At 41.0% G+C, this 23,325-nt stretch overlaps 1 protein-coding gene across 3 annotated transcripts in view; it reads right to left on the bottom strand.

Annotated features, from left to right (window-relative positions):
- Nucleotides 1–23,325, bottom strand: part of C3H1orf21 (chromosome 3 C1orf21 homolog) — a 234,502-nt gene that overhangs the window by 119,193 nt on the left and 91,984 nt on the right. The window lies entirely within an intron of this gene.

Genomic DNA, 23,325 nt, shown 5'->3' with positions numbered 1-23,325 from the left:
TGGTGGCAGAAGAAACAGAGGTTATTCCATATCTAAAGCCTATTCGGAATTTATACGCATTAGGGCATACCACATAATGGTTTAAGGAGATTTTTCTCCTTGAGAGTATTAGTTCAAAATGCCTGTGGCAGCAACGTTATGCAGTACGTTCACACCTGAATTTCTTTCTTTTGGAAAAACAAAGTAAGACTAAAGAGCTTAACTGACCAACAAATAGATATAAACAATTGGAAATTGAAATTTTCCTGTTGGTGATCCCCCTATTAAATGTGGAACAGTCTGCAACGATTTCATATGATACATACAGACTTTAATCTCTCTGTAAAGTCACACACATGAAGAGCCATAATATCACACGGCTCTAATTGGTAGGTATATCTATCACGCAAGGCAGGAGAGTATAGTGGGCCATGGACGGGACCTGGACTTTGCAACAGCCAGAGAGAGAGTACAACAAATTCCAGTATCAAAATACATCATAGGACAAACTTGGGAAAACTTGCAATTAAAGCTCCTCTCCAGGGTAGAGGTTTGGTGATGACAATGATGACATATTCACCAGATTTCTGTCAACAGGAAATGACATGACTTGGGCATGTCAAGGTCAAAAACAGGTGTGACTTTGAGTCATCTTTAGTCCAGTGTATAGGAAAAATCACAGACATTATGGAATTAGAAAATTTCATCAACCAACAAACTGATGATTGCCTAGCATATGACATGGAATAATGTCTATAAAAGGCTACCTAATAGACAGATGTCTATCACTAGGAAGTTGCAATATATTTTCTTACTGCCTGTGGTTAATTTGCTACAATGACTATATGCTTATATAATTTCTTGCCTTACTATTTATAATACCATTTCCTATACAGTTTCAGGCTTCCTCATACTATCCCTTAACACGCTACCCCCAAAGATGTTTGTTACAGTAATAGTTCTTCAAGTAATTATGCTGTTCCAATGTTTCTCAAAATTATCATCCTTATGAAAGTAATACATTTGCATATATCTGAATAAAGACTCCATGTTCACAGCTGAGCCAATTGTTTTTTCCATCTGACAATTCAAGGTAGTTATTGATTCTGCTTCTTTCTAAAGAAATTAGAAAGACTGGTATGAGGTTACAGTAATGAGTCCTTTAGGAATACCACGTCCTAAATGTATTAACAAGTTAATCAATGGGTTCTGATCCACAATTACAAAATACAGAATTTCACATTCCAATTTGGTATTCAGAAGAGAAAAAAATAAGAGTAAATTAATAAATTTGGCACATTTAATTAAGGATTATTTACTCAGAAGTTGGAAAAGCACTTGTTAATTGAAAAAGAAAAGACACTGGCTAATTATGCCTCCCATACAATTAAACAGAGACAAAAATAAAGGAAAAAAATAATAGCTAAAGATGGGTCTCCCTAACTTCACTTCGGAACATTGATATTTATAAATGATGGTTCACTGGGATAATTACTAACATTTAACTGAACTAAATTGTGATCTTAATTACTTACGGTGAGTCGAGTCTCTAATTATTTAAATGTAAATTACACACATACATACATATTTGTTTTAAACACAATTCCAGTGGACTCCATGATTTTGTCTAGAGGACACAAAACCTCACATGATGAGATGGGGAAAGCACAACATTTTAGGACCTAAGCAGAACCTTCTGAAAGAGCCTTCCGAAAGATGGCCCTTTGCCTGCGGCATAGCAAAAGGTTTCTTCCAGAGGGGACCCACCCTTGCCTTGCCCGCTGTCCTCTCCCACCCCTAAGCCACAGCCCACAGCAGAAACTCTCTAAACAGCTGAGTGATATTCAATCTTCATTCTCTTTTTATCCCTCCAGGAAACGCAGCCGAATTCAAAGTATCAATAGTAGACAAACTATTAATATTTTTCTACAATGAACAAAAGCTGCTGGCTACATGTCTTTCAAAGCAGTGTTATCCCACCTACAGACTTTTTATAATGTCGCCAATTTAGAAAGAGGATAGGTTTTAGCGTGTCATTAACAAACACGCCTGGCTAGCCAATGCTGTCTTTGTGGAACACGCTATGACTGGATAAAAAAGAAAAACAAACAGCCACGACTGCAAAGCCAGACCTATCATTATTACTTACATAACACACTGCACAGAATCCATCGTGGTACGAAACAAAAAAGCCAGCAAGACCCTTAGATAAACCACAATTCGTATAAAGCAAATACTTAAAAACGGTCTGTCAAGTCTCTCAAAGGCGGGTGCTGGGGATGAAGATGCCCATCTGGAAACAGACAACTCGTCAACCAACGTGTCACACATTTCCATGGCGATGCAGCCGTCAGGAACGGCACTCTGTGTGGACCAATGGAGCATTTCGGGTTATGGCAGTGACACAACCACTACGGAAATCCATTTTTCCTTTTGGTGAGGGCACAGGGGAATCCGTGTGGGACTTCAGCCCCTTCATCAGATCACACACTGGAGGCAACTGCAAGTAGCAGAGCCACTGTCACAAGCCAGAGAGCCCCGCCCGGCAACAGAACAACCTGCCAACTTGATTAAGAGGAGCCACAAGCAGACTGTCTTCCTCTAGCTCCCTCACACCTGTTCACAATTTTTCTTTTCTTACTGTTGATCTTGTCAGGTGGCTTCTTAAAATGCACGTCAGGAGCTGTAGGCTAACACCCCGTTTCCAACCTGCTCCCCTTTCTCTCTATGTAAACAGTTGCAGGCTATGCCAGTCACAAAAAATAGATCTGGGGTAAAAGCACTGCTATGGTGATATTTTTAGCATTTTATTCCTCAGATTCCATCAGAGAGGGCTACACTGTTTCTGTGGCAGCTCTATCATGTTAAAGACACACTGTTTCCCACCAAATCTCTGCACCTCACGTTTGACGTACGTAAAGTGCCTCATATATATGTACATAAAATTAGGTTTTTAGAACTAGAAGGGGATCAGTTGGTTGGACTTGCTTCAGATGTTATGGAATCATCCCCATTTTCAGGATCCTGTCAATTCTTCCATTGTCAACAACTCACTGGCCCCTATCCTGTCCTCCTCCCAAGCTTTGCAGATGGAAGATCTGCTACAAGGTTACATTTATAATCAACGGAACTGACTTCAAAATGAGTGAATTAGAAGGAGATGAGTGCTGGAGTGAGTTTATAATGCCATAACTATTAAAAAGTTAACAGTTCTCATAAAAGCACATATTAGATGGGGAAGGAGGAAGACAGGCAAGAGTTGTAGAAACGCTACTCTTTGAGGCAGGAAGGGATCTTACAGTTGTTTCCTAGAATGGTGAAATTCGTATCTATTGATACTTTCACACTCAAGTCTTCTTCTGATCAATGACATATGTACCAGAATGAATCTTTCCCAGGACTCTTCCGATTTCAAAAACTCTGCGCTAATGTCCTCATATCAAAACAATCCTACAAAGAAAAAAAAAAAAACCAAACAATCCTACATCTGGGCATCTTCACTGAATGCTCCGGATTGGTTCATCATCCAAATTTTGCATGAAGATTCTCTGGTAGACTTATTATTATTATATGCTCAGGAAAATATGAGGGCTTGGAACAAGAGGTAAAAGAAGTATTTATAAAAATAAACAAACCAAATAAAAGACTAAACTATTCTGCATTTTAGTGTAAACTCACTTCCCTTGGGTTTCTCCCACTGAACATCCTGTCCCCCAAGCTAACTAAATTCACGTCCCCAAATCTTGGTACGACTTCAAATTCATGCCTAGGATCTTTATTTCTTTACTTGGCGAGATTTTTTTTCAAGAGGTGAGTATTCATGGTGGCTAAGAGCTTAGCCTCTAGAGCTTGAATGACTAGCCATATGACCTTGGGCAACTTACTCATGCTTTCTGTGCCTTGGTTTCTTCATTTGTAAAATGGGAATATTTATAGTACCTAATCTCACACACAGAGTCACATGAATTAATATATGAATACACTTGAAACAGTGCCTAGCCCATAATAAATGCTCAATAAATGTTGGCTGCTGCTTTAGAAAAACTGTGCTGGTTCTGCAGGGAACACTATTTCTAATGCACAAAATCCATCAAGGTATAAAAACAAAAAGCATAATGTAAACATCAAGAATTAATTTAACTGAAAATTCTGACTTAACTATGTTAACAAATAAAGTGAGAAGGGAATATTATCATCCATGATAAGCCTTTAGCATTTTTTAACTAAATGCATAGAGTGCTTTAACTAAAATATAACAAAAATGCTCTCAGTTTTTTTCAGAGTGTGTCTCAAATCAACCTAATAAAGGCAAACTAATTTCAAAATAAGATTCTCTAATACATTAAGTGCTCATGGTCTAAAAATATAAACTGTTAAAAAATAACAAGCAGGGAAATACTATGTTTTCAGACTTCATATTTGTGGAAGATTAAACCCTGGCCACTGCGTTTCCACTAGGGGAATTAGGAAGATTTTGTACATATCTCCTTTTATGATATCTCATAATTGAAAACTGTTAATATCACTAAGAGGGCAAGTCTCATATGTCTACTGTACCCTTATTCACTAGTGAAACCTAATGCTTGGATATATTTGAAAACCAGAGGTAGATAAAAGATATAGTCTTGCTTCAGTCATGTAAAACTCATTTCAGTACACCCTCACTAATAAAGGGTATTATCCTTTTTAAAAATATGCAATGAATTGAAGGGAGAAAATGGTATCTAATTTTTATTTTAGTTTGATGTTTCAAAATTTACTAGTGATACTGAATACTTTCCCCCTGTTTTGATCATTCATGTGTGCCCTTTGTGATATATCTCTTCATATCCTTTGCCCATTTTCTCTAATTGGAGTTGTAGCATTTTTCCTATTCATTGTGATATGAGCTCTCTGTAAACTATACCAATTTATGGACATACTTCTGGCCCCAAAAGGTCTGGGCAAAAACACCTCTTGATTTTCGTTCAGACATGAGGTGATGGAAGGAACTAGCTGCTTTCTGTCTTTGAGGCAAGTGCTGAGCTATCCCCTGCTGTCTTTTCTGGGTCTCTTTCCTTCTTCATTTCAGCAATATTCATTGAGCACCTACCGCGTGCCAGAGATCGTAGTACTCAGTCCTGGGGTTACGCCTAGGGAAGGGAAGCAGGTCCTGTTCTCAAGGAGCTCACAGACAGTAGGGGAAGATTTAAGAAAATGAGCAAATAGAGTGCAGAATGTCTGCAGCCATGAAGCACATGTGTGGGGCGACTGTAATAAGAACAGAAGGGAGGGACCCCCCTAGGCAAGGATGGGGAGAGTCTTGGAGGAGGTGACGTTATCTCACTGGAGCGCTGAGGAACACTAGTGTGTGTGTGGGAAGGACAGGTTCTAGGCAAGGCGACGGTGAGTTCAACAACCAGAGAGAGCACGGCAAACAGGAGCAACTGCAAGTGGTCTAGCATGGCCAACACGCAGATTCCAGGGGGCCTCGAGGGATGTAAGGAGCAGAGGCTGCTAGGGCCGGTGCAGGAAGACCTGGCATGTGAATCCCACCAGAGGCAGGCTCCATTCTGAGGGGATACGGTCTCCCCAACCAGGGCCCAGAGTGAAGCCACCGTTACAGGCTAAGCTTCTGTCCTCTGGCCTGTCCTCAACCATCTCCTCTGGAGAGACCCCCCAACCATCGCAATCCAAGGCTTTCTCCCTCTCTCTGAAAGAAGGTGTAGCAAAGGTGGAACTTACTTGGAGCAGTGGAGGTGGACCAGTCAGGTGAGGAAGAACAACACACGGAGAAGACTGGCCAAGAGCCAGAGAAAGCAGCCACAAAGAGTCTCACGAGGGTGGAGTTTTTACCTGGAGTCAGCTGGCGGGGCACTGGTGGGGCTGGAGCTTAAGACACAACATCTGCCAGAACCTGTTTCCTGCTTCCCTGACAGGTATGCCTTCAACTGGTGATGGGGAGATATCACGACATGCAGAACAGGGAGTGGTGGGGATGGGGTGTGATCCATCCTAGGGGCAGAGAAGCTGCCGCTGAACCTGATCCCAGCTCTTTCCCCTCTGGCGGGACAGCAGTGAATCACAAGGGACAGAGCACCGGCTTCAAAGGGCCTGTCTCTTCTGGGCCTGGCTTGGCGGCTTCCCAGCTGTGTGCCGTGGAGGCAGGGGATAGACTTCTCTGAGTGAACGGAGTGCGTTGAGATGCTTGTGCACGGGTGCTGTGGCCTCTCAGCATTCTTAGGGTCTTGTCCACGCCTTCGAAGAGGACAAGCTGAGAGGTGTCCACAGCTGCAAGGATGAGAGGGTGGTAAAGCTTCCCTCATTACAGCACCCTCAATAATTAAGACTGGACCTGCAGGCCCCATTCCTGAATCATTTCATCATTTCAGAGGCCAGAGAGCACATCTCCTCCATTCATTTGAGGCTCATTCAGTGACCAGGGAACTATTAGCCAGTCATTAAGGGCCCCGGAACATGCATCTTCTGACACGCTCCGACAAAAGACATGCAACCAGAAGCAGATCCAGCCTGGACTCCTTTAGGAATGCATATGCAACCAAGGCTTTCCTATGGAGAGGGGGTTTAATTTTTGTGTCACACAGTAATAATTCCTAACCAAGAAAGAGAATGAGTGGCGAGCCACTGCCAGAGAGGGAGGGCAGGCATGGTGGTTCTGACAGCCATTTTTCCAGCTTCTCAAGAGCCCTGCTCTGACTCTTCTGGAGTGCTGGTTCTCCACCAACCACAGGAAAGCTGGAGGCCAGCTAAGTCCTCTCTACTATTCTTGGTGTGGTTCCTCTTATCCTTGATAACCGTTCAAGAGAAAGCCTGCCGCCCAGCTGTCTGTCCTCTCCCCTGCTTTGATTTAATCCTCATGTCAGCCCTATGAGGCTGGTATTATAACCCATTTTCCAGTTGCAGAGATTAGTCCTTGATTGGCTGGTCAAGTGGCAGTGCTGGTTCTAACCCAGGTTGGTTGGAATCCAGGGCCAGGCTTCTAACCACTAAGCCAGTTCTTGTTTTAAACCGCAAAGCACAGGAAATAATTACTCTGAGAAACGGTACAGGCATAAAGTATGAATGGATTCAGAAAGGATTTGGACATATTTGCAAATCACAGTGACATAAATAAAAGTTATAAAGACAACTAACATTCATGGGTAACATCAGGGAAACTCTCAGAGCCTCCCTTGTCAGGCGTCTGGAGCTTCTGTCAGCGGAAGATATCATCCCTGTGCTCCTTAAGTTAGGAATTAACATACCAATCAAAGTAAGGGTTGTGAGACTTCTCATTACAATGGCGATTTGACCACCACCGCATCTAATGGAAGAAAACGGAAGCTATTCTACAGTATACAGTAAATACTGCAATGTCTTTACAAAAACTTTGTATTTTGAAAGATAACTTCCTTTTAAGCCTTCTGTTATACACTACAATTTTGATATATGATCTTAGCATTAAGACCAAGCAATAAAATCAAGGATGTCTTCCTTCACTGGAGTAAGGAGGAGGAGAAGGAGGAGGGATTGGAGGAAGAAGAGGCGGAGGAAGAGAGCTATCGTTTATAGAGCCCTTTAAATGTCCCAGATCCAGTTCAGAAAATCTGTTATACAACAGCCCATTTAATGCTCACAGGGCCCTAAGACAGAGAACCGTCAATGTCTCCATCAAAAGGAAACGTTCACTCATCCAGCTATACCATCCAGTAAGTGGTGGGAGTGGGGCCAGGCCTTGAACCAGGCAGTCTGACTCAGACCCCAGGCTCTTATTTGACTTTCCCACAAACGTGTAGTAAAGTTAATTTCTGATAAAAACAAAAATTCTCTTTGTTTGCTGATTTCCGTTACAGAACTAGTAGAAAATGTTATCACAACATGGATCCTCTCCCCGAACGGAAGTCACCTTTAAGATAAAGATAAACCTTTTCAGGTCAGGCATTAAAAAATGTATTATGATAAAAGAAGATCTAAAATAAATGCAAACAGTTATTTTCTTTTTAGGGGTAAACTATAAGGCAATAACAGCAAATACGAACAGATACTAACAGAGGGGCTCACATGCCTTCCTTTGTACATGAAGTCGATAAAACTCCACTGTCATTCCACTGTCAAGAGGGCTTGAAATGAGAGTTGCTTTTCTAGGACTGGCAATAAATTTCTGCTGATTCATTCACAGTTAATCCTTCACTGCTGCCCAAGATCAAGGGTCATGAATTTGCAGGATGGCTGGTCAGGATTAGGAAATTCTATGATCATTCCAGAAACTCTTCCCATTTAGTGTGACTGCCATAGAGTTATCCGAAACATTGAACCATTTGGCCAATGGGTGGGTGGGTGTGTGTGTGTGTGTGTGTGTGTGTGTTAAGGACGAAGGACATCTTAATGTTGATCTGATGTAATTCCTTTAACTGGGTTCTGACTTAAGTGGATTTCTGTGAAGGAAAAGATTCTCAGATAATAATCCGGATGCTTAAGCATCCCAGGCCCCTCCCCCTCTCCCAAGGAACCTCACCAGCAGGCCAGACGTGCTTGTGCTCTTTTGTGATGCAGTCTGGCGACGGGGTGAGGAGGTTAGCGGGAAACTGCAGCAGCCTGGATTTACACCAGAAAGAGCAGAGCTAATGAGAAGAATTGAGCTGGAGTGGAAAGTTTTGCAGAAGATTAGAGAGGGGAGATTTTGGAGGCAGTCCAAAGAAAGACAGACAAAAAGTCACCAGAGTGGCAGAGAGCTAGAGATTCACGGGAATAGATTTCAGTACATTGTGAAGGAGGTTTATGAATGAGATGCCTCTGGGATTCTTTATCCAGTAAAAATTTAAATTGCTTTTCAGTGATCTTTGGTGATTCTTTTAATATGCCTCTGGACTGAAGCTGACTTCTGGGTTCTACAGCCATTAGAAATAATTTAGTGGCAGCAAAATCATTAGCAAGAATAGGAAGAAATTGGATAGAGTTGTTTTCAGTTAAAGTAATTCCCAAGGCTACAAGCACTGCCACTGAATTTTTAAAATGGAAAAACACGGCTAAAATACAGTTTGTGATAAAAGAGTACAGCTTCCCTACTTATAAAAAATATTCATGACTTGACGTTCACTGCGGATCTCATGAAGAAAGGTCCCAGAAGGCGAGGAGAGAGCTCATTCACATGTGCATATGAGGGGCGAGGAGGGCTCTCGCTCTCTTTCTCTCTCTCCTGCCAAGTCTGTACCTCTTCTCACAAGAGATTCATTCACATAAAACAAAAGATCATTTCCAGTTGCTATGAATCGCCAAGTTAGATTCCCCTTAGAGACTAAAGTGTGTTCTGACAGCGACAAAGAATAGCTCTTTAGGAATAACGTGTCTGGGTGAGTGGGGGGAACAGCATATTTGAGGACAGTTTAATGGTGAACAGCACAGTAAATAAGAACACACCATCTTCCACAACCTGGTCGGTTTGAACGAGACTATTTTAGTAACACATTCTGCTCAATTTGTTTGTAAGAGATGGTAGCTGGTTTTATTATTTATCTTTCGGGAAGGATTCATAAGGGCATTTGAGTGGTTCAATTAAATTCAAATTGTGCAGTATCGCAATTGCGAGGTAGGCTCTGCAGTGCGAGCCTGAGGACACAGAGCTGATGGGTAAGTGGTCCTCAGTGACCCTCACCCACCATCTATATGTAAGCTACTGAAATGTAGATTACAATAGTGAAAGTTCTTAAGGGTCCATTTTGCTTCCTCCACAGGGATGTACAGTAGCAAAAAAGAACTGCTGAATCATTTCACACCTGTTAGAATGGCTATCATCAAAAAGACAAGAGATAAGAAGTGTTGGCAAGGATTTGGAGAAAAGGGGACCCTCCTGCACTGTTGGTGGGATTGTAAATTGATGCAGTCACTATGGAAAGCAGTATGGAGTCTCCTCAAAAAATTAAAAATAGAACTACCATATATATGATCCAGCAATCCCGCTTCTGGGTATAAATCCGAAAAAGATGGTATCAGGATCTCGAAGAGATATCTGCACTCCCATGCTCACTGCAGCATTAGTCACAAGAGCCAAGGTATAGAAACAACCTAAATGTCCACTGATGCAGTAATGGATAAAGAAAATGTGGTACATATAGCCAATGAAATAGTATTCAGCCATGAGAAAGAAAGAATCCTGCCATTTGTGACAATATGGATGGATCTTGAGAGCATTGTGATAAGTGAAATAAGTCAGAGAAAGACAAATACTGTATATCACTTACATATGGAATCTAAAAAAGTTGAACTCATAGAAACAGAGAGTAGAATAGTGGTTGCCAGCAACTAGAGGGTAAGGGAATATAAGAAGATGCTGGTCAAAGAGTACAAACTTCCAGTTATAAGGTGAGTAAGTCCTGGGGATGTAATGTACAGCATGGTGACTAGAGACAACAATACTGTATTATATCCTTGAAAGTTGCTAACGAAATGATCTTAAATGTTCTCAACGCGTGCACACACACACACACACATAAACACACACACGAAAGATAATTAATTATGTGACGTGATGGAAGTGTTAACTAACCTTATGGTGATAATCATTTTGCAATGTATATCTATATCAAATCGTCACGTTGTACACCTTCAATTATACCTTCTATGTCAATTACATGTAAATAAAGCTGGAAATAGTAAAAAAAAAAAAAAAAAAAAAAAAAGAACTGCTGTAACTTCTAAGCCTTTGAATGACTTAAATCAGACATTTTCAACACATAGAAAAGTATGAAAGGCCCACACCATTCTATACAAACAGGCCAAAGGAGAATTTGGGAGGACAGTTCACACAGAGACACAGAACAGCCACAGTTCCTTACATCTTCTGTACCATTTTCTTTCAGCTACCTTTCTAAGATACTGCTTGCACCCAAAGGCCTCAGTTAGGTAAAATCTCGAGAGTTCAAAGATCTTCAAGTATAATGCATGGCCTGGACATGTTCCAAAGTTTCTTTTACATGGTGTAAAGAGGCTTTTAACCTGACCAAGGCCAGTGGGTGATAAGGTTCCCCACTGCTCCTGCAGGATCTGGTAGAGGTACACCCAAGGTCTGGGTGTACAAAGTATCTGCCAGACCAGAAGGGCAAGGATTGCAAGCTCACCCCTTTTACACCACCACCGTGTCAGTTTCCAGAAACAGCCGACATCACCGTTTGAGGCACCTGTTTCCCGTGGATCAAGCCACGTCACCCACTTTTAGGTGTGGGTTTCAAGCCTTGAAATCCTTTTGACCTCCCCTCAACTGGGGAGGGCCTAGAAATGATTCACTTGTCTCCTTCAGGAAGCTCTATGGGTAGACTTGGCCTTGGCCAGGTCTGACAGTCTACTCCCTACAGAGCAGCCAGAGTAAGCCTTTACATTAAAACCAAAGTCAGACTACATTACTCCCCCACTCCCCAAACCCTCTCCTGGCTTCTATTACATTTAGAATAGAATCCAGAGCCCATATTTGAGCTTCGGGCAACACACAGTCTAACCCAGTGGTCCCCAACCTTTTTGGCACCAGGGACCGGTTTCGTGGAAGACAATTTTTCCACGGACTTGGGGGGGGGGGGGGAGGGTGGGGGGATGGTGAGGGCGGTAATGCCAGCGCAGCGATGGGGAGCGGCAGATGAAGCTTCGCTCGCTAGCCCGCCGCTCACCTCCTGCTGTGCAGCCTGGTACCGGTCTGCGGCCCAGAGGGTGGGGACCCCTGGTCTAACCCCAGGTTGCCTCTCTGAGTTCATCACCCACCACTCTCCCCACCTGAGGGCCTCCGACTTTTCCTGGGAACCACCAGCTGCCCCCTCTCAGGGATTTGGCCCTGGTGTTCCTCTGCCTAAAACACTGTTCCTGGGTGTTCTCAGGGCCTGCTCCTTCCTTCAGGTCTCTGCTCAAAAATGTCAACTGCTCAGGCAGACCTTCTCTGACCTATGAATCTAAAATAGCCACCGCGGGGCTTCCCTGGTGGCACAGTGGTTAAGAATCCGCCGGCCAATGCAGGGGACACAGGTTTGAGCCCTGGTCTGGGAAGATCCCACATGCCACGGAGCAACTAAGCCCGTGCGCCACAACTACTGAGCCTGCGCTCTACAGCCCGCGAGCCACAACTACTGAGCCCACATGCCACAACTACTGAAGCCCGTGTGCCTAGAGCCTGTGCTCCGCAACAAGAGAAGCCACGCAATGAGAAGCCCGCACACCGCAACGAAGAGTAGCCCCTGCTCACCACAACTAGAGAAAGCCCGTGCGCAGCAATTAAAACCCAACACAGCCACCCCCCCCCCCAAAAAAAGCCACTGCATCACTCTCTTGCATTTGTTATTTTTCTCACTGTGCTCATCCCCACCTGATAGTGTATTATATGTCTCTCTGTTTACTGCCTGGGTCACTCCCTAGGATGTGAACAAAATGAGGGCAGTCATTGTCTTTTTACCTGTTACATCCCCTAGTAAAAGCCAGTTTCTAGCAATTGCTCAATAAATATTTCTTGAATGAATAACTGTGATTTTCAGAGTTCTATCTGAGCTAAAAGCATATTGCTTTTCATTTTAATGCTTAGCAACTGAACAACTGCATTAGAGGAAACAAGGCAAGGAACAAAGGAGGAAAGCCGTGGTCAAAACTCAAGACCTAAACACTTTTAAATAAAGAGACATTTCTGGAGTGAAAGAAGGCAATGGGAAGTAAAAGATTAATGAATAAATATGGTGTTGAACAGCTGACACTTTAAAGGCCAAAATGCTGGGTGCAACATTAAAAATAAAATCCTATTTCATATATAATTTGATCATTTCTTCTTTGGTTATAGATCAAAATCAACAGTGACATTTATACACTGAAGCATGGGTGCCTGTAGCTAGAAGGGAATTTAAATGTAGCTTGTCTTGAATGTGGTTTTCAAAATGGAAATGCAACATAATATAAATACAGATTTGTACCAGTTTGGCTTTGTTTTACAGTCTGAAAAAAATTCATTAGTTTCACAGATCGGTATTTTAGCACCATGCTTTTTCACTTCACCCTTAATCTTTTACCTTCAGTTCTTAATAGCCACGCACATAGCTTTTGAAAATATATTTTAAATTAAAATGTAAATATCCACTTACATTATAACTTAAGCATGGACTATTACTTTATTTTTTTTTATAATATATTTACTATTTTTTAAATTTTTATTTATTTATTTATTTATTTATGGCTGTGTTGGGTCTTTGTTTCTGTGCGAGGGCTTTCTCTAGTTGCGGCAAGTGGGGGCCACTCTTCCATCGCAGTGCGCGGGCCTCTCACTATCGCGGCCTCTCTTGTTGCGGAGCACAGGCTCCAGACGCGCAGGCTCAGTAGTTGTGGCTCACGGGCCCAGTCGCTCCGCGGCATGTGGGATCTTCCCAGACCAGGGCTCGAACCCGTGTTCCCTGCATTGGCAGGCAGACTCTCAACCACTGCGCCACCAGGGAAGCCCTGGACTACTACTTTTAAGGAACTGAACTGCATATACTTGTCCCTCTCTCCACCAATTTCCTTTCCCAGCAATGGCCCTTTTAGCTAAGAAAATTTAATTAATATATTGTAATAACCTATAATAGAAAAGAATCTGAAAAATATATATAGGTATAACTGAATCACTTTGCTGTACACATGAAACTAACACAATATTGTAAATCAACTATACTTCAATAAAAACTTTAATTATGCAACCTTTATAAACCAAAGACCATTTTTATTCATTGTTTAAAACTGTATTGTTAATTATACGTTAGTAGAATATTATTTATGCATATATTTAATATAACAGCCACGAGACTATTATCTCTTTGTTACCCTTTAGAATTTGACTTTCTATAAGTTGTGACTTTCTCTTGCTCTTTTAGAGTCTGGCTGGACCAACACAGACAGCTACGTTAAGTCAACAACAAAATCACACTCTGAAAGTGACCAGGTTAGAGTACAGTACAGTATAAAGTCATCAACCTGGGAAATTAAAGGTTCCCTTTTGTCTAAATTTTGTTTAAAACTATGTCCTAGCATACATTTTATTACCCTTTTCAAAAATAGAACTAACATATCCCACTACTACTTCTAACAAAACTTTACAACAGAAAGTCAGCAACACAAATCTCACACTGACCAGCAACTACACTGTACCAATTCAAGCATCGCTGCATGAAAGATAAACTAAACACCAGCCAGCCAAGATGGAAGCAGGGATAGTTAACACCCACACTTCCAGCTTTCTTGCCTCCTACTCGTGGTAATGCTTTGAAGCTACAGAAGATATTGGGGATAATTCTCTCTAAATTCCTGGAAGAAAAAAATTATAAAGCAATCAACACTTGGTCAACTTGGGACCATAAAGCTATTATTTTGTTAACCACTACCACCACCATCATTTTTCTTTAAAAAAACAACTCATCAGAACAGTATCATATATAGTCTTTCCAATGGCCCCATGGCTTGAGAGAAATTGAGACCACAGAGTCATGTGAAGCGTCCACAGTCTGGGAAGCAGGTAAAGCAGAACCTTTGAACACGAGCGCTCAACACTCTCCAACCTAAGTTCAACACTCACTCCCAAAACGTGGAACTGAGGATGACAGAGATCGCCTTGTAGCAGCTAATCTGCGGCAGCATCCAACCACACCCAAGATCTCCAGCCACTGAGTCAAGGGCTTCTCCATAAGCTGGGCTTCCTGGGCCACAATCATTTGTTTTGTTTGTTTTAACAAAACCTTAAGCCGTATGTAGCCCACTGTGCTCTCTAAGATAGTTACTTCTGCAAAGAATTACTTACAGTAGAAAAATGTGAGAAATGAGAGACTGAGAGTCAAGTCACGAAGGATTAAGGTGGCGCAATTTCGAATTAGTAATCTGTCGAGCCCCACCTGACTTCTCCTCTTTACGCTTTGACATGAACAGCAAGACAAGGCCCATTAGCTAAAAATAAACTTCACAGAGGGAATTATATGATAGTTATTTCCTATCTTTCAATTTAGTCTCAATCTTAGGCAACCAGTTGGGTGCCGGGCTGAAGACAGGCAGAATGAAACCGAACTGTTTAACTAGTGTACCAGGAGTTAGGAAAGTGAGCAATTTCTTCAGAGCCCTGGAGTTCCATGTTATGGCTCATGGTGAAGTTGACACTGAGAAGCAGGAGACAGAAGAACTTTGCTATCAGCAATAATTGCTAATGAGGGAAAGTACTACACGTGTTGATGTTTCCAGTGGCAACAGGTATATGAAAATACAGAACTTTCTTAATAAGCCAGCACCTTGACCACATTGCTTTTCATATTTTATAACCTATGCACGTGGTAACTTTAAGTTAAAAAGGACTTGAAGATAAAATAGCATGGCATAGTGGCTGAAGGTACAGATTTAGGGACCATGCTGATAGGTTTCTATTGGAACCTACCTCATAAGGTATTCTGAGGATTAAATGAACGAATAAATAACAAAATGCTTGAAATAATGTCTGGCACATAAAAAGTACTAAATAAACTCCTTTAAGAAAGATTTCTAGGTTATTCTTTCCTTCATAAACAGCATATTCATCTTAAACAGTAATGTTCATCATAGTATGTTTTTGAAAATAAAATTTATTTTATTTTTCAAAAAACTTCCTTTAGAAAAGAAGGTGTAGATATTTGGAAATAGAAGTGCAAAGCACCGCCTAGAGATAATCATCACTCACCTTTCCTGGTAAATACCTAGAGGCTTGTTTTCAGTCCATGACATTCTATATATATATGAGTTTCATAACCAGTTTTTCTCCATTTAACATCAGAGCATCTTAGTACAATGAAATGAACAAATAGAAATATCCGAACAAGGAAATGAAGCATCAACTATAGTAAACTCTACTGTCTTCCTATCCCAAAGTCTAGAGAGCTTAGGATTAATTATTTGGTACACTTAGGTTTTCATTTGGTCCAAGGAACTGCAAAGCCAGACAGAGCCAGACATGCAGATGAGTTCCCAGACTCTAAAACAGAGGTGCCCCTGACCTTACTCTGGCTCAGATATAAGTTTCCCAGACCCTAGTCAACAGGCGCTGGCTCAGAAGCAGGGTACAATAAGAGGGGGTGTTTTCCTACCAGTACTCAGTGATTGTTTGCCAACAACAACAAAAAGAAATTCAGTGTAAAGCATGGCACGTCACATCTGTGTGCTCTTCCTTCAGAGCCCTGAAGTTCACTGTCATGGGATGATCCGTGGCAGTGAAGATGGCACTGAGAGGACTGGGCCAGAGGGCTGCCATCAGATCACAGGGTGAGGGCCAGGACCAAAGGGCCCTGCATGTATCAGGGCTCCAGCAATCAGTGCTTGATGGACGGACAGCCAGGCTGAGAAAGGAAGAGGTAGGTGATCCATGGCTTTGCTGTTCCATTAGATTGAAAGTTCCTGGCACAGAGGAACTGTATCTTGTATACTTTTAAAAATCTCTTTCTATGCCTAACAGAATGCCTTCCTTGCTTCCCCTTCCTAAAGCACACATTTGTTCACTTAAGTTCTGAAACCAGACACAGCCAAGTTCCCTAGGTTAACATATTACCTGTGTAAACTTAGGGGAAGTTGCTTAACTTCTCACCATCTCCATCCCCTCACCTATAAGTGGGCATAACAGCCCCCGGTAAATAATAGCTATCATTAATATCAGTTCATTATTATTGAATAACTTAAATATCGGACATTATGTTATGTTAGGTAAGAGCGGTGTATGATTAAATTATAAGCATTATCTTCAAGGAGCTCAGAGTCAATGATCATGAACTAATAACGATTTACTGAAGAGTGGCTAGATCTTTCTCTAGAAGGGAAATGTCTTTATTTTCCCATCACATTTCACTCTTCTCTCTACCCCAATGCAGGCCTACATTAATTTTTCCCATTACCCATGGTACCCAAGGATATTCTGCGCCAACAGACATGGTACCCAAGGATGTTCTGCGCCAACAGACACTCAACGTAGCACTTTGTTACATATTTTCAAGTTTCTATTTCCTGCTGAATATTTCCCATGCATAAATGGTGTCTTTTCTAAAATAAGGTAAACTCTTTGAGAGCAGGTCACTTGATTTTGTTTCCTGTGTATCCACCACCCACGAGCACACAGGGCCTGTTTATAAACACTGATTCAATTGGAGCCATTCTAACCTTGTAACTGGTCTATCAACAACCACTGAATGAGGATTATTACCTTAGGAGTACTTAATTGGATGAAGCAATTTTCCTCACTGTTTAGAATGTGTTATCAGAAACACAATTAAACTGTGACACCGATTTATGATCACAAACTACTCAACTGGAAATATTTCACAGCTGAAAGCTCAGGAAGGCCTGGTGGGTGAATGAATGATAGACTACTTCTGCTCTGTCCCACGGGGATGGACCTGCTATTGCTATCTCCTACTCTGTCCCAATCCTCCCCTCTAAAATCTGGGCAAAGACTCAGGGCTCACGTGCCACAACTTCCCACATGCCTCTCAAGGCAGTAACTTGTCTTTCTTATTTCACCAGATGTGAAGAATTTACACGTGACATATGATGCATATAAAATCAACTTTGTAGACATCACCAGTGTGCAATAATAAGTAACTGTCATGTTCTGATCCCTGCATGGGACAAATACCACACCATCATACTTGGTCTAGGCTGGTTCTATGATGCTTTAATGATAATACAGTCTCAACATGTATGCAAGACCATGTACTGGCATTAGTATTTCAAGGTTTGTAATTATCTAACCTGAGGTGAGGCTGATCATTTAAATAGCTTAAGGAATTAGCATCGAATCTCCTACACTATCTGTCCAGTGTTTTCTAAATGCTCGGCCAGGGCTTCCCTGGTGGCATGGTGGTTAAGAATCTGCCTGCCAATGCAGGGGACACGGGTTCAAGCCTTGGTTGGGGAAGAGCCCACATGCACTGCAGTAACTAAGCCCGTGCACCACAACTACTGAGCCTGTGCTCTAGAGCCCACGTGCCTCAACTACTGAAGCCCGCGCACCTAGAGCCCGTGCTCCGCAACAAGAGAAGCCACTAGAATGAGAAGCCCGCACACGGCAACGAAGAGTAGCCCCCGCTCGCCGCAACTAGAGAAAGCCCGCGCGCAGCAATGAAGACCCAATGCAAAAGTAAAACTGTCACTGTTTGCAGATGACATGATACTATACATAGAGAATCCTAAAAATGCCACCAGAAAACTACTAGAGCTAATTAATGAATTTGGTAAAGTTGCAGGATACAAAATTAATGCACAGAAATCTCTTGCATTCCTATACACTAATGATGAAAAATCTGAAAGAGAAATTATGGAAACACTCCCATTTACCATTGCAACAAAAAGAATAAAATACCTAGGAATAAACCTACCTAGGGAGACAAAAGACCTGTATGCAGAAAACTATAAGACACTGATGAAAGAAATTAAAGATGATACCAACTGATGGAGAGACATACCATGTTCTTGGATTGGAAGAATCAATATTGTGAAAATGACTATACTACCCAAAGCAATCTACAGATTCAATGCAATCCCTATCAAATTACCAATGGCATTTTTTATGGAACTAGAACAAATCACCTTAAAATTTGTATGGAGACACGAAAGACCCCAAATAGCCAAAGCAGTCTTGAGGGAAAAAAACGGAGCTGGAGGAATCAGACTCCCTGACTTCAGACTATACTACAAAGCTACAGTAATCAAGACAATATGCTACTGGCACAAAAACAGAAACACAGATCAATGGAACAAGATAGAAAGCCCAGAGATAAACCCACGCACCTATGGTCAACTAATCTATGACAAAGGAGGCAAAGATATACAATGGAGAAAAGACAGTCTCTTCAATAAGTGGTGCTGGGAAAACTGGACAGCTACATGTAAAGGAATGAAATTAGAATACTCCCTAACACCATACACAAAAATAAACTCAAAATGGATTAGAGACCTAAATGTAAGACTGGACACTATAAAACTCTTATAGGAAAACATAGGAAGAACACTCTTTGACATAAATCACAGCAAGATCTTTTTTGATCCACCTCCTAGAGTAATGGAAATAAAAACAAAAATAAACAAATGGGACCTAATGAAACTTCAAAGCTTTTGCACAGCAAAGGAAACCATAAACAAGATGAAAAGACAACCCTCAGAATGGGAGAAAATATTTGCAAACGAATCAACGGACAAAGGATTAATCTCCAAAATATATAAACAGCTCATTCACCTCAATATTAAAGAAACAAACAACCCAATCCAAAAATGAGCAGAAGACCTAAATAGACATTTCTCCAAAGAAGACATACAGACAGCCACGAAGCACATGAAAAGATGCTCAACATCACTAATTATTAGAGAAATGCAAATCAAAACTACAATGAGATATCACTTCACACCAGTCAGAATGGGCATCATCAGAAAATCTACAAACAACAAATGCTGGAGAGGGTGTGGAGAAAAGGGAACCCTCTTGCACTGTTGGTGGGAATGTAAATTGATACAGCCACTATGGAGAACAATATGGAGGTTCCTTAAAAAACTAAAAATACAATTACCATATGACCCAGCAATCCCACTACTGGGCATATACCCAGAGAAAACCGTAATTCAAAAAGACACATGCACCCCAGTGTTCATTGCAGCACTATTTACAATAGCCAGGTCATGGAAGCAACCTAAATGCCCATCGACAGACGAATGGATAAAGAAGATGTGGTACAGATATACAATGGAATATTACTCAGCCATAAAAAGGAACGAAACTGAGTCATTTGCTGAGATGTGGATAGATCTAGAGACTGTCATACAGAGTGAAGTAAGTCAGAAAGAGAAAAACAAATATCGTATATTAACGCATGTATGTGGAACCTAGAAAAATGGTACAGATGAACCGGGTTGCAGGGCAGAAGTTGAGACACAGATGTAGAGAACAAACATATGCACATCAAGGGGGAAAACTGCGGTGGGGTGGGGATGGTGGTATGCTGAATTGGGCGATTGGGATTGACATGTATACAGGGATGTGTATAAAATTGATGACTGATTTTAAAAAATAAATAAATAAAAATTAAAAAATTTTTAAAAAAAAGACCCAATGCAGCCAAAAATAAATAAAATAAATAAATTTTAAAAAATAAATAAATGCTCGGCCAATTTCCAGGCAACATAATTATGATTCCCATACTGTCTGTGTGAGCTTTTTGGTGTTCTGAAAAAAAAATTACAGTGTAAAATTTCCAAATATTAAAATACTTGTCCTAATATGAAATTTTCTAAAGTTATTTCCCCACTGGTTTGGTAAAGCTTCCCAGTCTCCCCTTGACATGCTTGATGCATAATGTACCTCTGAGCCTTTTCACTGTCTCTCAGCCTGAAACTCCTGCCACATCTCTGTTCCTTTGTCTGTTTTTCATCTTTTAAGACTCAGCTGAGGCCTTAATCATCCTCTTTTTTTTTTAACACCTTTACCGGAGTATAACTGCAATCATCCTCTTCATGAGTCTTTTCCTACTCCTAAGATAAGAGACCCTTTTGCATTATCATCATAGGACACTGACATTTTTTGTTGAGATGCCCATCTGTTGCATCATTATCAGTTCCTAAAAGACAGGGACCAGATTTAATCCATCTTTATAGCCTCAGTGCCTCGCACCGTGTCTAAGCCACGTGAGATGCTAAGCGTTTCGTGGACTTAACGAACTGCTAGGTTTTAAATGAAACCAACAAGCACCACTGATCAGACTCCATCTATTTACCTGGACAAACAAGACCATCAGTTCAATCCCTGTTGCCCTGGGGTATTTCCAGTGATAGACAGAGCTCTCTCCTGTGGGACAGAGTTCACATTACCCTGAAAGCACAACTGAAGGCCTTCAGAAGATGGGAACATAAAATTATATTTAGCAAAATAAATGGCCGTATTAATGATAAATATTAACCACAAAAGAGTTAAATCATACAGGAAAATACAAGAAAAGAAATTAAGAATCACCTGAACCTCCACAACAGAGAGGTTGCCATTGTTAACGCTTTGGTAAACAGCCTTCCAAGCATTTCTTTTACGAACTTGCACAGAATTTTACATGTATTTTAAACATATAAAATTTACAAACAAGATATGCTGTGTAAAACCCTTTACCAACATGTTATAGACCTCTTTCCATCTCAATAAATAGAGTACCTTAATCCTTAATGGCTGCATTCGATATATGCCTCATCAGTGAGAAAGACCCTTGAGCATACCCGTTTGCATGCTTGTCCAATGATCTCCTTATGATAAATTCCTAGAAGTGGGGCTGCTGGGGCAAAGGCTGCGCTCATTTAAATTTTACATGTTATATATTACCATTTGGTGCCCTAGAAAAATTGTTCTGGTTTGACATTCCCAGTTACAGCATGAGACAGATGCCTGTTCCTGCCAATTTGAGTGGTGACACGTTTTGTTTTGCTTTGGGTTTTGGTGTGGTTTGTTTGATTGCTAAGAAGTTGAATATCTTTCTGTATGTTTATTGACCTTTTAAATTTTTTCTCTGTCAATTGCCGGTCACAAATTTCATCCATTTTTCAATTGGAGTTATTAGTTCTTTCCTTGTAGATTTTAAGGAAATGTTTTTAATAGATTTTAGTCTTTTCATACTAGTCATTTTAACGCTATTTGTGTTACAGATATTACTCTCACTCACTTTGACATTTGTCTTTTAACTTAGTCCATGGCGGGTGGTGTGTTTGTTGCCATGCAGAGATTTAAAAATTTTATGTAGTCAACTATTTCTTTTAGGGTGTTGGGTTTTGTGGCATTATGAAGACATTTTGCAACCTAAGATTATAAAAACATCCATTTTTTTATAGTACTTTTATGGTTTCATATCTTACAATTCAACCTTTAGATTCATCTGGAAAACTAGTATGAAGGGATGAGTTAGAAATTCAATTTTTAATATTATACTTATGAATATAAGTTCATATAAGTTCTATAAAATGATTCATATTTTAAAGAATAAAATAGAGTTGAATATGAATAAAGAATAAAACATGAATTGAAATAGTATCTAATTTGTGCATCTTTTTACTTCAGTTAGCTATGAATGCATTTATCCCATTACAATCTGTGTCTGTTGCCTCTTGGCCTCTCCACAGTGCTTCACAAAGAAATGTCCTTCCTTCCATAAACATCCTCACTGTACATGATAAACCCAAGACTAGGAAAATGCTGGATCACACCATATACAAAAACACAACACACACAAATTAATGTTTGATAAATGAAAATATGTTTGCTAACTTCTATGTTGGTACTATTTTTTAAACCAAACTTTTATAGTGATAAGGCATAATATTATATTCACCACTCTTAAATCATATACTTTAGTCTTTTGATTTAAAGACACATACACACTCACATTTTACACAGAACATAAGCTGGTCTAGATCAAAACAGAGATAGAACAAATCATAGGGACACAAATATTCTAAAATACAAAATAAAGAGCTAAGTATTATGTAGACAATCAATAAGCTTTTAAAGTTTGGAGAATGCCACATCTGCAATAGACTGGTTATGCTTTTCCCCCAGCACAGTCAAGGGAAACTAGGGCCAGATGATGATGACAATAATAATTGGGCTTGGGACTTCCCTGGTGGTGCAGTGGTTAAGAATCTCCCTGCCAGACTTCCCTGGTGGCGCAGTGGTTAAGAATCCGCCTGCCAATGCAGGGGACACGGGTAAGAGCCCTGGTCCGGGAAGATCCCACATGCCATGGAGCAACTAAGCCCATGTGCCACAACTACTCAAGCCCGCATGCCTAAAGCCTATGCTCTGCAACAAGAGAAGCCACCACAATGAGAAGCCCGAGCACGGCAAGGAAGAGTAGCCCCCGCTCGCCGCAACCAGAGAAAGCCCACTTGCAGCAACGAAGACCCAACACAGACAAAAATAAAATAAATAAAAAATAAATACATTAAAAAAAAAAAAGAATCCGCCTGCCAATTCAGGGGACTAAGGATCGAGCCCTGGCCTGGGAAGATCCCACATACCGCGGAGCAACTAAGCTCATGTGCCACGACTACTGAGCCTGTGCTCTAGAGCCCGTGAGCCACAACTACTGAGCCTGCAATGCCACAACTACTGAAGCCCGCCTGCCTAGAGCCCATGCTCTGCAACAACAGAAGCCACCACAATGAGAAGCCTGCGCACTACAACGAAGAGTAGCCCCCGCTCACCACAACTAGAGAAAGCCTGCACGCAGCAACGAAGAGCCAATGCATCCAGATATTAATTAATTTATAAAATGCTAAAAATAAATGAATGAATAAATAAATAAATAAATGGGCTTCACTCAGTGCATATCATGTGGCAGGTCCTAATCTAAGGACTTT

This window comes from Eschrichtius robustus, chromosome 3, assembly GCF_028021215.1.
Source record: "Eschrichtius robustus isolate mEscRob2 chromosome 3, mEscRob2.pri, whole genome shotgun sequence".
Taxonomy (NCBI): Eukaryota; Metazoa; Chordata; class Mammalia; order Artiodactyla; family Eschrichtiidae; genus Eschrichtius; species Eschrichtius robustus.
The sequence above is the reverse complement of the archived record's forward strand: the minus strand, read 5'-3'. Positions and strand labels throughout refer to the sequence as shown.